The 15260-nt window shown below is 47.4% G+C and overlaps 1 protein-coding gene across 1 annotated transcript in view; it reads right to left on the bottom strand.

Annotated features, from left to right (window-relative positions):
* Positions 1-15260, bottom strand: part of WDR33 (WD repeat domain 33) — an 833238-nt gene that overhangs the window by 135954 nt on the left and 682024 nt on the right. The window lies entirely within an intron of this gene.

Below are 15260 nucleotides of genomic sequence, written 5' to 3'. Positions count from 1 at the left end.
ACTAATTTCATAGAAAAATACTCAACTTGTAACTTTAAGCACTTGATATATGCTCATCCATGCACGGAAAAAGGAAAAGAGGTTTAAGGTGTATGCTTTTTAACCAAAAGTCTTAAGGCACAGGAACTGTTCGAGAGCTTCATAGATGAGCTACTGGAGGATATCTATCTAGATATTGGAGCCAATATTGAGCGAGCTGTCATCTGCCCACTTAATGAGAATAGAAAAGGGCATGAGCAGAGAGGGGATATGTGGTCCTCTCACTGTACATAATGAAATTAGGGAGATTGGACCAGAAGGGTTGGTGCACTTCTGTATAGAAGTATCATAATCACTTCTTTTCAGTTTGAGCTCCGTGCCAAGGACCTTGACATTTTGGTCTTGTTCTTGGTGTTGCAGAAAAAGCTCGACCAGTGGTAACTTGGAATCTGATTTGAAGGTGTTTCCGTAGCTTTACTGAATGATGTCTTTGCCTGTCTGGTCGTACTGCCCATATGTATTTTGTTACAATGGCATTTGATTATATATTTGATGTGTATTGTTGCAGTTAATCCAGTCTTGGATTTTTTGTTTGTAGTCATTGGTAGAGATAAATTCCTTAACTGTCTACTCACCCGGTTTTCAGGTGGCGTGATTGCTGCATGTGTAGAAGCCTCACGGTTCATCCAGCAAGGTTTCGGTTTGCTTTCTATCATCTCTTAACTACATCCGTGCAGATCTTTCTTAAGAAGAAAGAACTAGGTTATGTAATTTATATAATCAAATGACTTTGTAACAAAATATATGTGGGCAGTAAGACTAGAAATGTAAAGATGCGCAATCAATTCCGTAGTTGAGAAGTCTTGAATTTCACGAATACTTCTAGCAGACATGATGGCTAACAGAAGAGCCACCTTCCAAGATAGAAATGTTATGTTGTATTTGTGAATCGCTCGAATGGCGTTTTCATGAGATGAGACAACACAATGTTCAATTGCCAGAGCACCGTAGCAGGCCAAAATGGCGGGTAGGCTCTGAAAAGGCCTATCATGAATTCCTTCACCAACCTGCAGGACCATAAGGATGATTGGTTCGACCGTCTCGTATAACTTGAAATTGGGGCCAAATGGACTTTCAGCGAGGAATGAGAGTGGCCAGGTTTTGCTAGCGACAAGAGCTATGGCAAGATCTCCACCGGAGATGAAGAGAGCGGATGGCATGAGTGACTTTCACACCAGGAGCAGAATCTTCTTCATTTGGCTGAGGAACATTTGACCGTGGAAGGAGCACGGGCCTTATTAAGAATGGAACCGCACTCCTCCGAAATATCTATGTCCTCAAACTCAGTGTGGTGAGGAGCCAGGCCGACAAGTGAAGAGATTGAATTTGCGGCTGAATAACCTGGCCTTGGTCCATAGAAAGTAAACATTCTGAGGGGTGAAGGCAAACTGGAGAGACTTCGGATAGGCGAAACAGCTCTGTGAACCAGTATTGCCTTGCAAACACCGGGGCAATGAGAATGTACAGCTAGGTTCTCGTTTCATTTTTTGTAGGACTCCGGGTATCAGTGGGAATGCATAGGCAAATGACCCTTCCCAGGAGAAATGGAAGGCATTCCCTAGGGAACCTGGTTGAGGGAATCTGCTGGCGTAAAACTCACATTTTTTGTTGAGAAATGTAGCGAACAGATCAAGGGCTGGACGGTGCCCAATTCCCATTTGTGACACTCCTTTGAATCTCTGCTGAGTAAATTGGCCCATTCGTTGACCACCCCTGGAATGAGATATTGTGGTGAATCAACCAATTCCAAATTCATATGCGCCAGATTTGAGAGGGCTGGCGATCTCGTCCCTCCTTGTTTCTGTAGGTAAAACATTGTGGTTGTCTTGTCCGTGCGGACAAGGATTGAAGAACCTTTTATCCATGGAAGGAAGGAACGTAGCCCTAGAAATACTGCCTTCAGCTCCAACAGGTTGATGTGGCAAAGAGATTCCTGATCCGACCACTTCCCTTGGACTTGAAGCTCCTGAAGGTGAGCACCCCAAACCCTTCATGGAGGCATCTGCTGTCACGACTATCAGAGGCTCTGGAGGAAGGAAGGGTAGGCCTTGCGAGAAATTGCTTTTGACTGTCCACCAGGACATCACCCTGATCATCTGAGGTGTGACTAAAATGATGTCCTCGAAGGAGCCTCGGGCTTAAACCGATTGGGCGTCGAGCTGCTCCTGGAGAGGTCTCATCTGCAACCAACAGGGAGGAATCAGCGGGATGCAAGATGACATCATCCCTAACATCGATTTGTAAGTAAGTCCTCACAGAAACTAACTTTTATGATGAAAGGGACTCAGCCATTTTTGAAGACGAGAAATTCTTTCTTCTGTGGGAAAGGCCATTGAGAGGTCGGTGTCTAATCTTGCTCCCAGACACACCAGAGACCTGGACGGAAGGAGCGAAGATTTCTCTTCATTGAGATTGAGACCCAGAGTGCGAAAAAGGCGAAGAGTTGTGCACGTGGACTTTTTCGCAACATGAAATGTCAGAGCCTTGATTAACCAGTCATACAGGAGAAAGACCAAGTGACCGGAATGCCCGAGAAATGCTGCTCCTGGCGTTAAGAATTTGGTTAATACCCTGGGCGCAAACTTTAGCCCGAAGGGCAGCATCTTGAACTGGTAGTGGCACCCTGCCACTTGGAACCTGAGAAACCAACAGTGCTTTGGGTGAATAGGAATGTGAAAGTACGCATCCAGAAGATCCAGTGAGGTCATGTAATCCCCTGAATCCAAGAGAAGGAGAATTCCCTGGAGCGACAGCATCCAAAACGGTTGAGTTTGGATGAACTTGTTTAACAACCTGGGGGGCGATGGAGAGCCCGGAGCAAAATGGCCGCACATTAGTGCAGCTCTGCTGGTCAGGGCCCATAATCCTGCCTTCTACGAGTAACTTCTGTGATCTCCTACGGTGGCAGCAACAGACCTACCTGTGGGCGTTTTTTTGATGTGCCTCCTTTGATTTCTGCTGCACTCTGGATGCTGCTGCTGGCCTTGCAGCGATCGGGCCTGGCCCTTCGTGGTGACCGGTAATTGCGGCGTGAGGATTCTGCCCGCATCGGAGCCCCGGGGAATTGCGCTTCTTCTGGAAGGGCGAGCCGGTGTTTACAGCTCGCTGTGGGGTGCCTGGACGGACGCGGGGCCTGCTGTCAGCCCGCTCTTCAGCAACGCTGGCGGGAGCGGCCCCGGCGTCTGTTGCGGGCGTGCGCGGCCGATGAGTGTGCGCCTGGGCGGACCAGGCGCGGACATTCCTAGTGGCTGCGGACAGCGCTGGCTCCTGGTCTGCCGCGCTACCCCTGTATGTCTGGGGCGGTGCAGGGGATTGGCGCTGGCTGCGGGCCTTCCCCTCTGTGCTATGCGGATGCCTGCCGACAAAGAAGTGGACGGGCATAACGGGGCACTCTGGAGGATACGTTGGTGGCTCGCGCGGTGGCGGTGAGCCCGCCATTTTGTATTTCGAGCGCAGCCCGGCACAGGGGAGCGTGGTAATCGCCCTTTCATGTCCATCTGCTGTGCGGAGGCAGCATTTATTGCGCTTTTAAACTTAACATCACTATTGTGCAATATTTGGGCAGGATTTGTTCAGCACTTTGAATTCCTGAGGCTGTGGGCGCCATTTTGACTCTGGGGACTACTGTAGAGGCGCAAGGAGCCCTCCATAGGGCTCAGATATACCCCTGGTAAGGGACTATAGGGCTGCACGGTATCTGTCAATATCCTTGTACTTATTAATAGTACCAGCAGCCCTGTGTACTGCCTTTGCTAGTGGGACAGTTTATTTTTCTCATCTCCCATAGCGGATAACGGCGCTGCATTTCGTGCTTCTTGGCGCCACTGTGTGTGTCTTAACAGCGGCTTGGATCTTGTGTCCTGGCGCTACGCACAGCTGTTTCTGGCCATCTATATCACACTGCCCTGCACCAATGGGTAAACCTTATAAGCAGGTGCCGCCCAAATTTACATTTGAATCAAAACGCCTCAAAAAAGCTGCCCTGCAGGTCATGTCTGACACCGAGACTGATGCGGAGGCCTCTGGAACCAGCAAACTTGAGCGGATGATGGTGGCGATGCAGCAAAATTTGCAGACCATCGATGGCAAAATAGACACTCAATTTGCATATGGGCAATATTGTGCCCAAGCTCAACAAGCATGCGGCGCGCCTCACCGAAGCGGAGCAACGAATCTAACGATAAGGTGGAGGTCATTACAAAGTCATGCGCACAGATGGAGAAGCTTCTTGCCGTGATCAATGCCAAGAACGAGGACTTGGAAGCCAGATCGCGGCGCAACAATCTACGCATTCTTGGCAGTTCACAAATATAGTGAAAATGGAGCTGTATGTGGAGGAACTGTTAAAGACGCTATTTGGTGCGGAAAGCTTCTCCGGCATGCTGGTGGTGGAGCGGGTGCATCGGTCCCTTGTGCCGCGACCAGTCCCAGGGGTGCCTCCACGTCCGATTATAGCTAGACTCCTTAATTATAGGGATCGGGATGTGGCGCTCTGGCTGGCGAGAGAAATTGGCACTACGCGGTATCAGGGCACAGGGATACAGCTGTATCCGGATTTCACGACAGCAGTTCAACAAGCCGGCGGGAATTTCAACAGGTCAAAAAGAAACTGCAGACACTTGGAATTCCAGTACACGCTGCTCTACCCGGCACGGCTCAAGGTCCAACATGGCAGCAAACCGAGGATCTTCACGACTCCTAAAGACGCAATGCAGTTCCTCAAACAACTTGAGCGTCAAGCCTCGACGATGACGGAGGGTGGAGAAGCTGATGCAGAGGACTGATGAGGCGATGGGGGTGCTGCGGACTACCTCCATAGTCTAGCTGTGCGATATGATGGATCGCGGGCAGAGACTGCAGCTTTGATATTTGACTCTTCTCTGTTGTCTGCTGTTGTAGATGTATGGCAGTGACAGGGCCTACGGCTTGCTGCCTTAGGCTGGTTGGTACCTGCACCTATGGTTTTGAGATGTTTTGTCAGAATTGGGCTTGCTCCCACTTTCATCTGTGTCTCTTCCTTTTTTCTGCTAGTGGTACAACTGTGCAGTTTTGACTACTGTCCTTTGCTCCTTACTGTCTCCCTTGGTTATTGATCCTACAATGATTACATTGCCGAAAGAATAGCAGTTGTTATCAATGATATGGTGGGTGGGAATTGAAGGTGTATAACTGCAATGTGGTGGCCTCTGGACTGCCATTGACTGTTGTAGAGTCTTTACAATATATTACAGTTTTGCTGCAGTGTACTACAGCTTGTTAGCTTGTAGGGGCTCTAAGGATGGCTCTGACCCCCCTGCTTATCATAGTAGGGGCACTTGGGCTACTAGCGGTCTCCAAAAGGGAACTCCCCATGCAGTTTTGCTTTTGTTCTTGGGGTATGGGGTTTGTTGCATTGTGTTTTTTCTGATGGGGCTGCGGGGCATGATTGGGATGCCTGTGTGGGAGGGGGGCTTGAAAGAGGGTTTGTTTATTTGTATTGTTATGCGGTACAAATTGCAACATGCCAGTCAGAACGATTTCTGTAGACAGCATGCAACACTACAGTGGGATATGATGGTTGAAACTAATGTCTATGGTGGCTGAGGTGGGTAACCTTACATGGATAACGTGGAACGTCAGGGGCCTCAACAGCCCAAAGAAAACAAGGCAGGTGCAGGCCTACGTGGATAGGCATAACGTGTAAGTGGATTTTCTGCAAGAGACCCATCTTACTAGGCAGGCGGCTGAGAAGGTAGCCACGAAGTGGGCAGAGTTTAAGTGGGCCTCCAGTTACTCCTCATATGCAAGGGGTGTCATGATTTTAATAAAGAAAGGCTGCCCCTTCCAGACGACTTCTGTGGATATAGATGATGCGGGCAGGTTTCTTATTGTGCAGGGGAAATAGTGTGGCATGACACGGACTAGGAGTAACCTGTACGGTCCGAATATTGATGACCCAGGGTTTTATGAGGAGGTCTGAAGTAAGGTTTGCCATTTGCCCCTAGCTCCGATTCTCTGTGGAGGGGATCTAAATGTGGTCCTAGATATACAAATGGATCGGCAATCCAGGGTGGACCCGGTAATCAAAAAAGCTTCGCAGGCGGTTTATGATGGTATGCAAGTGCTGTCTCTTACAGATGTTTGGAGGCTGAGGCATCCAGGGCAGAGGGAGGGTACGTGTCATTCCTATGTACAGAATTCATGGTCCCGGCTGGACTATTGGTGATTTACAGACGAGGTGAACTCACTGATCACTAAAGCCCACCACTTGCCTAGAACGCTGTCAGATCACTCCCCAGTTCTAATTCAAATGCTTATCCCTACTTACACGCCGCCCCTGTTTCAGTGGAGGCTGCAGGCCACGGCGCTGCAAGATCAGGTATTTCGGGAGGGGGTGCGCGAATCCATTGCTCACTTTTTTGAAGACAATATTGGCTCAGTTGATAGCTTAGGCACAATATAGGAAGCGTTCAAAGTTACTATTAGAGGGGTATGTATAGGATTGCAGGCGGGAGTCCTGAAATCGATAAGGGGATCTGTGAAGCGCTTAGAGCAAGACTTGCTAATTCTTGAACGTGAATATGAAGAAACACTGTATCCTCAGATTTTGGCGTCCATCAGACCAAAAGTTTCTGAATATAATGATCTAGCAGACTCAGAAATAAAGCACTTATCGCGTCGATGGGCAGCTAGATATTATGGTGAAGGTGGACGACCTGCCAGGGCTTTAGCGGAGAAGATCAAGGGGCCTGGGGCTAAACACAAAATGATACACTCCATTGTGGATGGGGATGATAGGCTTTGTGATACTGCGGGTATCCTTACTGCTTTTGTGAGATACTATACGGCCATGTATCAAGCTAGACCGACCGCAGAAGAAGAGGAGATAGCTCAATATCTTGACAACATAGCCTTGGTGTGGCTTTCCAAGGGGCAGCAGGAAATTTTAATGCATCCTATTACGATTGGAGAAATCCAAGATGCGATTAATGCTTTGCCTAATGGAAAAGCTACGGGAACGGATGGACTCCCTGCGGAGTTTTATAAAGAATATGCGGAGTTGTTGGTGCCACAATTGCATGCCATGTTTGAAGATGCTTATGAGCAACGGCTGTTGCTGGGTACCCTTCGGGAGGCTTTGATAGTAGCTTTCTTGAAGCCAGGCAAGGACTCTGACAACTGTGAGTCATATCGTCCTTTATCTTTAATGAATACAGATGTCAAAATTCTTGCTAAGGTTCTGGCCATGAGGTTGCAGTTGTTGATGCCCGTCATGGTCTTGCCGGACCAGTTGGGTTTTGTTCTGCCACTGACTTATCCCAGTTGATCCCTAAACCGGAATGCCATTCAAATCTGAGGCCCACAACCTGCGTACGCTCTTTGCTGTCCTACATCTTCTAGAACCTACCCTGCCGGCTGCGGCGGTTCTCTTGGACGCCGCAAAGGCTTTTTTTTTTTTTTGCAGTTTTATATAGCGCGAACTTGACCCGCAACCGAATCGGGTATCAGAGCGCCAGTTACGTTACATGAGGACACACATTCATTTTTGTTAGGCACGGGGAGATTAAGTGATTTGCCCAGAATCACAGGATGTTTAGCGTCGTTACCGAGACTCGAACCCAGTTCCCCAGGTCCGAGGTCGAGCGCCCTAGCCGTTAGGCCAACTCCTCTTCCCCTTTTGATTCTATCTCCTGGCGGTATATGATAGCGGTCCTACATCGCATGGGTGTTCCCTATATTTACACCGATTGGATTAAGTTACTGTATGAACAACCTGTGGCTAGGGTGAGGGTGAATGGTAGGAGGTCTGAACCATTCCCCATTCAGCGTGGGAGGCGGCAGGGATGTCCGCTGTCGCCTATACTTTTTGCACTCGTTCTGGAGCCCTTGGCCTGTATATTGCGGCATCGACATGCCAAGGCGGTGTTGCGCTTTCACCAACGACCATTAGTGGTGTCTATGTACGCGGACGATGTGGTTTTATATGTGCGGGAGCCAGGGGTTTACTTAGAACAGCTAATTAGGAAATACCTCAGATTTGAATGGCATTCCGGTTTAGGGATCAACTGGGATAAGTCAGTGGTGTTCTCTTTGACGGCGGCCACACAGCGCTTTGTGCTTGAATTCCCTTTATTGTGGAGTGAGAAGCCTGTTAAGTATTTGGGTCTGTGGCTCCACAGGGAGCCACAATGTGTCTTCAGCGAAAACTATGGCACTGCGATTACTCGGTTGGAGGAACAAGTTGAGCGTTGGATACGCCTGCCACTGACATTTTCGGACCGCGTAGCCTTGCTTAAAATCGTTGTGCTGCCCAAATTTTTATACTACTTCAATACTATACCCATAGTGCTGAAGTCTCATTTCTTTATTACACTGCGTGGCTTACTGATTACACTGGTCGGGGGGGGGAGAAACCGCGTATCCGATGGGATGTCCTTACGCGCCCATCATGAAAGAGGTGGTTTTAAGGTGCTGGACACGCATCTGTATTATTTATGTGCACAGGCACAGTATGCTTTTTATTCGCAAAATGCCCCTTTCTATACGCCGCATGTGGCGGTTGAGGCTGGAGCAGTGCGGCCGATACCATTGCAAGCAATGATTGTTAACAGTATATCTGTATTTGAGAAAGGCGAAATAGACAGTACAATGTATGGCGTGGGCTTGGGAGACGTGCCATTAGATGCACCGTCCATGCCGCTGCTTCATCATGACGAGATCTCAGTGACCAGAGAACCTGGCTCTCTCGCGGTATAACATGAAGCAGGGATATGCCATATGGGGGATGTTTATGACGCTGGTAAGTTTATTAGCCTACCGTCGTTTATAGGAGGGAATGCTAAGCCGGCGATGGCGATGTTTGTTTACAGTCGCTTGAGAGCTGTGATTAGGGCGTTAAATCCTCGATTTCCTGCTGAGCCTCCCACTTTGTCAGCGTTGCAGATCCTGTATTCCTCACCCCTTCAAACTAAATTAGTTACTCGACCATTCAATGCTTCACAGGCTGATGAGAAACAAGTCGCCTCAGAATCGATGAGTAGATGGACTGCTGTGTTACCACAACCGCTCACAGAGGATGAATGGGAATCTTGCTGTAAGTTAACAGGTCTATATGCATCAAATGGCAATTTGCGATTAATACATTATAAATACCTTCATCAAATGTATTATACGCCTTTGCAGCTACATAAGTATGGACTTAGGACCTCGTCATGCTGCAGACGCTGCGGGGTGGAGGGAGCTGATTTTTGTCATCTGGCATGGCATTGTCCACGGATATCAGACTTTTGGGTCAAAGTTACAGGGGCTCTAGGGGAGATGATTGGTGAGCCTGTACCATGTGATAGGATGGTCTGCCTTCTGGGTAATGTGTTGAAGCATAAGGCCACTAATCGAAAGCTGGTTGCGATGGGTTTGCTATTGGCAAGGCGTAGAGTGTCCATTCATTGGGATGGTAGATCGTCGCCCCAGCTGACGCAATGGTTGAAAGATGTTGCCTATAGTCGCGACCAATTGATATGCTATGCGGAAGAACTGCCACAAGCCTCTAGGCCTCGGGATTTCTGGGGACCGTTTAATGAGTATGTAATGGCTCATTCTACCAGTGACTAATATTCTTGTATGCGGTTTACTCAGATGTGGTTTATGTATATATCATCTCACCGTATAAACTTGGGAACTGTCTGATTGTAATATTGTTATCATACAATGCTGCTGTATATTATGTACTGCACTCTTAAGAATGAAATCTGCCTACTGCTATCTTGTACCTTTTTTTCCCCTGTGTTTTCACTGAAAATTTTATAAATAAAAATCTAAAAAAACAAACTTGTTTAACAACCTGAGGTCCATGACCTGCCTCCATTTCTTTATGAGAAAAAAGTGGGAGGAGAATCCCAAGTTGCGCTGACTGCACAGCACTAACTCGATTGCCCACTAACTCGAGAAGTTTTATTTCCTCTTTGAGAAGCGCCAGGTGGCAGTGAGCAGTTGTTTTTGGGGTGTAATATGGAGGTTGTTGAAGAAATTCTATGGTGTGACCATGATTGAAAACGTCTAACACCCATCTGTTGGATGAAATGGACTTCCACTGAAGAAAAAATTTGGAGTAGTCTTGAACCAAATGAAGTGGGACTGGGGTGGCGGGTGCCTGGTGAGCCTCATTGTCTCCTGCCTGTCATTGGATTTACCTCCTGAAACGGGACTTCTTCGAGTTGGAGCTCTGGAGTAAGTTGGTTCAGGAGTCTGCTGAAAGGATTGAGCGGAGTACCGAGGACGGAAACCCTGTTGGTAAAAGGTTGTAAAACGCTGTTAGGGCTCGGACCGGGCAGCAACTCGCCTCTTTCCTCTTCCTCGAAAGGAAGAGAACCTTCTCTGTTGTAAATTGGCTAAGGATTTTGCTGCATCCATGTCGGATTTGATAGCCTGGAGTGCCTCATCAACATGCTTACCAAACAAATTTTTGCCATCAAATGGCAGGTCCAACACCTTCACCTGGACTTCTGATCAAAAGGCAGTAGTAGCTTTCAGCCAACCCTGCCTGCGCAACACCGTGGCACCAGCCATCTGCCTAAAGGCGGTGGAGGCAATGTCCATAGCCACATCAATTGCTTCAGATGAAGCTCTCTCATTCTTTGCAAGGATTTCCTTTGCCTCCTTTTTCATATAGTCCGGCAGTAATTCAAAAAAAGGAGCGATGTCTGACCACATCTGCCTATCGTATCTTCCAAGAATAGCCATTGCATTGGAGGCTCTGATGGCTGTAGCAACCAGCACAGAGAATCTCTTTCCAATATTGTCCAAACTACGCCCTTCTTTGTCCGGTAGGGTTGTACATGCAGAAGCAGTTTTTTTTTATCTTCTCTGATCAGCCTGCATTATTATCGAATGAGGCTTCGATGGCCAGTGAGACATGTCGGCGAGTCTTCTGGCGCTCAGTATTTCTTAGCCAGCTTTGGAATGACTGCTGGCACAGACGGAGTCTACATCAACTTGATGCCTTCCTGCCACAAGAAGTCGATAATAGGGATTGCCCTAATCGTACCTTGACTGGAAGCCTTAAAATCGTACAAGAAGCATGCCGCTTGCTTGATCGTGGAAGCCGCAAATGTCTGCAGGTGGAGAGTCAGTAACAGGTAACGTGGGAGAAGGTGGCGTATGTGCTACGTAGTCCAACCACTTGTCATGGACATCAGCGTCCACTTGGATCTCTCCCTCTTCCAAATGATAGTCACCACTGTCCCAAGCCCTAGTTGAGATTTGCAGAGGAGGTAATGACTTCTGTTTCAGTGGAGTCAGTAGCGATTCCTGAACTGGAGTCATGGCAGGCTGCTCCTGGCGAGAAACAGATTTTTGGGCCACATTGGCTTCAGGGAATCGTTTGTAGTATTCATCTAGCATGAAACGCATGTCCGTGACTAGTGACATTGGCACATTAATGGAGGGTTCTTGACAATCTTCCTCCTCCTGTTCATAATATGGGTAGTGCTCCTGGAAGGTATCCAGGCGTTGCGCACCCAAGCGCCTCTCTGAAAAGGAATAGTCACCCTCAAAGTAAGTTGAAGGATTATCTGTCTGATCCTCCTAATCAGATTCCTGGTATGTCCATTTTCCTCATCTACGGGATTGTCACCAGGGACTGTGACAATGGGGGTAGAGGTTTCCGTCGACAGGGGGGAAAACGCTCGTCGATGGTGGAGCATACAATTGGACTGTCGACCGTGAAGCTCTCGTCGACGACGAACACCCCACCGAAGGCGTCGACATCCCTACTTCCATCTTCGTCGACGAGACAGCCGTCATCGTCTTTACCGTTGAAGTCGTATATGTCGCGGACAAAACCGTCGACTTAGTCTTTCTCTCGACAGTCGTAGGCGGAGAATGCCTCGTCGACTGATCCCACGGGTGGATTTTTTGTGAGGGAGTAAGTGGAGCAGGAGCAACAGAGCCAGATCTTTTTTGGGTGTGAGAAGAGCCCGGTTGCTCTTTTTTACCTCTTCTCCACTGAAGACTCCTTGCTCATTGATCTTGGTTTTGTTCGCATATTTCTGACCAGAAGAAGGATCTTCTTCCTTTCTTTTCTTTGTGGAGGAATGAGGCCTCTCCTCACTCTCGGAGTCAGAATCCCTCATAGATCTTTTCTTCTGAAGTCAAATAAGAAGTCTTCCCACACGGTTTTTGAAGAAAAGGTCAGGCAGAACTTACAGTCTTTAGGCTTGTGCTCTCGATAAAGGCAATATAAGCACTCCTTATGAGGATCCTCTGAGAACAGCCTGGACTTTCCACAAGTCTTGCAGGGCCTGAACAGCCTTTTTTTACACTCTGACATTCTGTAGAAAATACGGAAAATAAGCAGAAAGGAATATGCTACTTACCAGTATGCATCTGTTTTTGGCATGTAGAGCTGCAGAGTTGTACACTTAGCAATAGATCGCCATCTGGTGTTGGGCTCGGATGATTGCAGGTTGTTGTCCTTTTGGAAGAAGTCTTTGTAGTCACGAGATAGGTGACTCCTCCCTTGGACAATACTGCGCATGGTCATCGACTCCATCCTCAGATTGTTTTTCGCCATGATGGGAAATGATGGAGTTAGTAGAAGTAAAGAGAAAGGATGTCCATGCGTGTGCATCTAAGTAAGATGAGTACTGGAACGGATACAAGTCCCGGGGAGGCAGGAGGGCGTGTACAACTCTGCAGCTCTACATGCCAAGAACAGATGCATACTGGTAAGTAGCATATTCCGTTCGAGGCATATGAGCTGCAGATTGTACACGTAGCAACGATTGTGCAGCAGTGTCTCCCCTAGCGGTGGCCGTTTGTATCCGTTGCAGCATACTGAAATAGTGTTTTAAGGACAGCTTGGCCTACTGCAGCTTGCTGCTTGGCTTGCACATCAACACAATAGTGTTTAGTGAAGGTGTGTATTGTAGACCATGTTGCTGCCTTGCATATGTCCTCTAATGGTATGTTTCCTAAGAAAGCCATAGAGGCTCCTAGTTTGCGAGTGGAGTGCGCTCTAGGAGGAACTGTTAGTGTACGTTTAGCTTTTTGATCGCATATCTGGATGCACTTTACAATCCATCTGGCAATTCCTCCTTTAGAGATGGGATTGCCTTTGTGTGGGTGAGAGAAAGATACAAATAGTTGTTTTGTCTTTCTGAAGGATTTAGTCCTGTCTTTGTAGTATAATAGAGCTCTTCTAACATCAAAGGTGTGTAAAGCCCTTTCTGCAACAGAGTCCGGTTTTTGAAAAAACACTGGTAACTCTACTGATTGGTTAAGGTGAAAAGGAATAATAACTTTTGGCAGGAATTTTGGATTGGGTCTAAGAACCACTTTGTTAGGGTGTATTTGAAAAAATGGTTCTTCTATTGTGAATGCTTGTATTTCACTAACTCTTCTTAGAGAGGTGATGGCAACAAGGAAGGCAGTCTTCCATGTTAGGAATTGCAGTTCACACTTATGTAAAGGCTCAAAAGGGGGACCCATAAGTCTTGTAAGGACCACGTTTAGGTTCCATACTGGCGCAGGTGGTAACCTAGGTGGGATTATTCGTTTCAATCCTTCCATAAATGCTTTTATTGCAGGTACTCTAAAGAGAGACAGATGCTGTCTATTTTGTAAATAGGCTGCAATTGCTGCTAGATGCAGGCGTAGGGAAGAATAAGCCAAATTGGACCTTTGTAGGTGTAGAAGGTAGCAAATAATATTTTGGATGGAAACATCCAGTGGATCAATGTGATTGTTGTTACAGTATAGTGGGTCTTCTAGCTTCTTTAATTATGTCCATACAGTCTGGTGGTAAGTTTAAGTAGCCAAACTCTAAGACCTCAGGAGCCAGATCGCCAAATTCAGTTGGTTTGGATCTGGGTTCTGGGTGCCTTATTTCTCCATGGTTCTGTGGTGTTAACAGGGATGGCGTGAGCCGTAGTTTCTGATGTGGAACCAGTGAGAGATCTAGTAGCGTGGTGAACCACGGTTGACGTGCCCATGTGGGGGCCACTAGTATTAGTTTGAGAGACTGTTGTCTGAGCTTGCGTACTACTAGTGGAATGAGTGGGAGAGGCAGAAAAGCGCACGCAAATCTGCCTGACCAGTTTATCCATATCGCATTTCGCTCCGACCATGGGTGTGGAAACCTGGCGGCGAAGGTTGGGCATTTTGCATTTTCGTGGGTGGCGAACAGATCTATCTGTGGATGCCCCACCTTTGGAAGAATGGTTGGAGAACTTGTGGGTGCAGCTCCCATTCGTGAATCTGTTGTGACTGACGACTCAACAGATCTGCTATCTGATTGTGAATTCCTGGAAGGTGTTCTACTGTCAGGTGTATGTTTTGAGGGATGGCCCATCTCCAAATGTTCTGTGCAATCTGGGACAGTTGCAGAGAGTGCCCCCCCCTGTTTTTGTATATAATACATGGCTGTCATATTGTCCGTCCGGATTAGAACAGCTTTGTTTTGTACTTGTACTTTAAAAGTTTTGAGTGCTAGGAAAATTGCTAGCAACTCTAAATGGTTGATATGGAACTGTTTCTGTTGATTGTTCCATTGGCCTTGTGTGGTATAATGCAAGAGATGGGCCCCCCATCCTGTGAGGGAAGCATCTGTCGTGAGCACTATTTGCGGAACAGGGTCTAGGAATGGCCGTACCTTTGTTAAGTTTTTGGTGTTCCACCATTGCAGAGAGCGATATGTATGGCTGTCTACCAACACCAGGTCTGTGAGCTGACCTTGAGCCTGATTCCACTGTTGTGCTAGACATTCTTGTAGTGGGCGCATTTGCAGTCTTGCGTGAGGAACTATGAAGATGCAAGACGCCATCATGCCTATTAGTTTCATGAACACTCTGGCTTGAAGAGAGTGTTGGCATTGAAAAAGGGAGACTAAGTTCTGAATGCTTTGAATCCTGGCTTGACTGGGATACGCTAGAGCTGCCGATGTGTCTATGGTAGCTCCTAGATATTGATGAGCGTGCGAAGGCTCTAGGTGCAACTTGGTGTAGTTTATTGTAAACCCTAAGTTGTGCAATGTTTGAATTGTTTGTTTTGTGTGTTGTACACACTGGTTGAATGATCTTGCTTTTATGAGCCAGTCGTCGAGGTAAGGGAAGACATGTATCTGTTGTCTTCTGAGATGTTGTACTGCTACTACTGCTAAGCACTTTCTAAACACTCGTGGTGCTGTTGTGACCCCGAATGGAAGGACTTTGAACTGATAGTGTTGTCCTTGTATGACAAACCTT

This window comes from Lissotriton helveticus, chromosome 11, assembly GCF_964261635.1.
Source record: "Lissotriton helveticus chromosome 11, aLisHel1.1, whole genome shotgun sequence".
In the NCBI taxonomy this organism is placed as follows: Eukaryota; Metazoa; Chordata; class Amphibia; order Caudata; family Salamandridae; genus Lissotriton; species Lissotriton helveticus.
The sequence above is the reverse complement of the archived record's forward strand: the minus strand, read 5'-3'. Positions and strand labels throughout refer to the sequence as shown.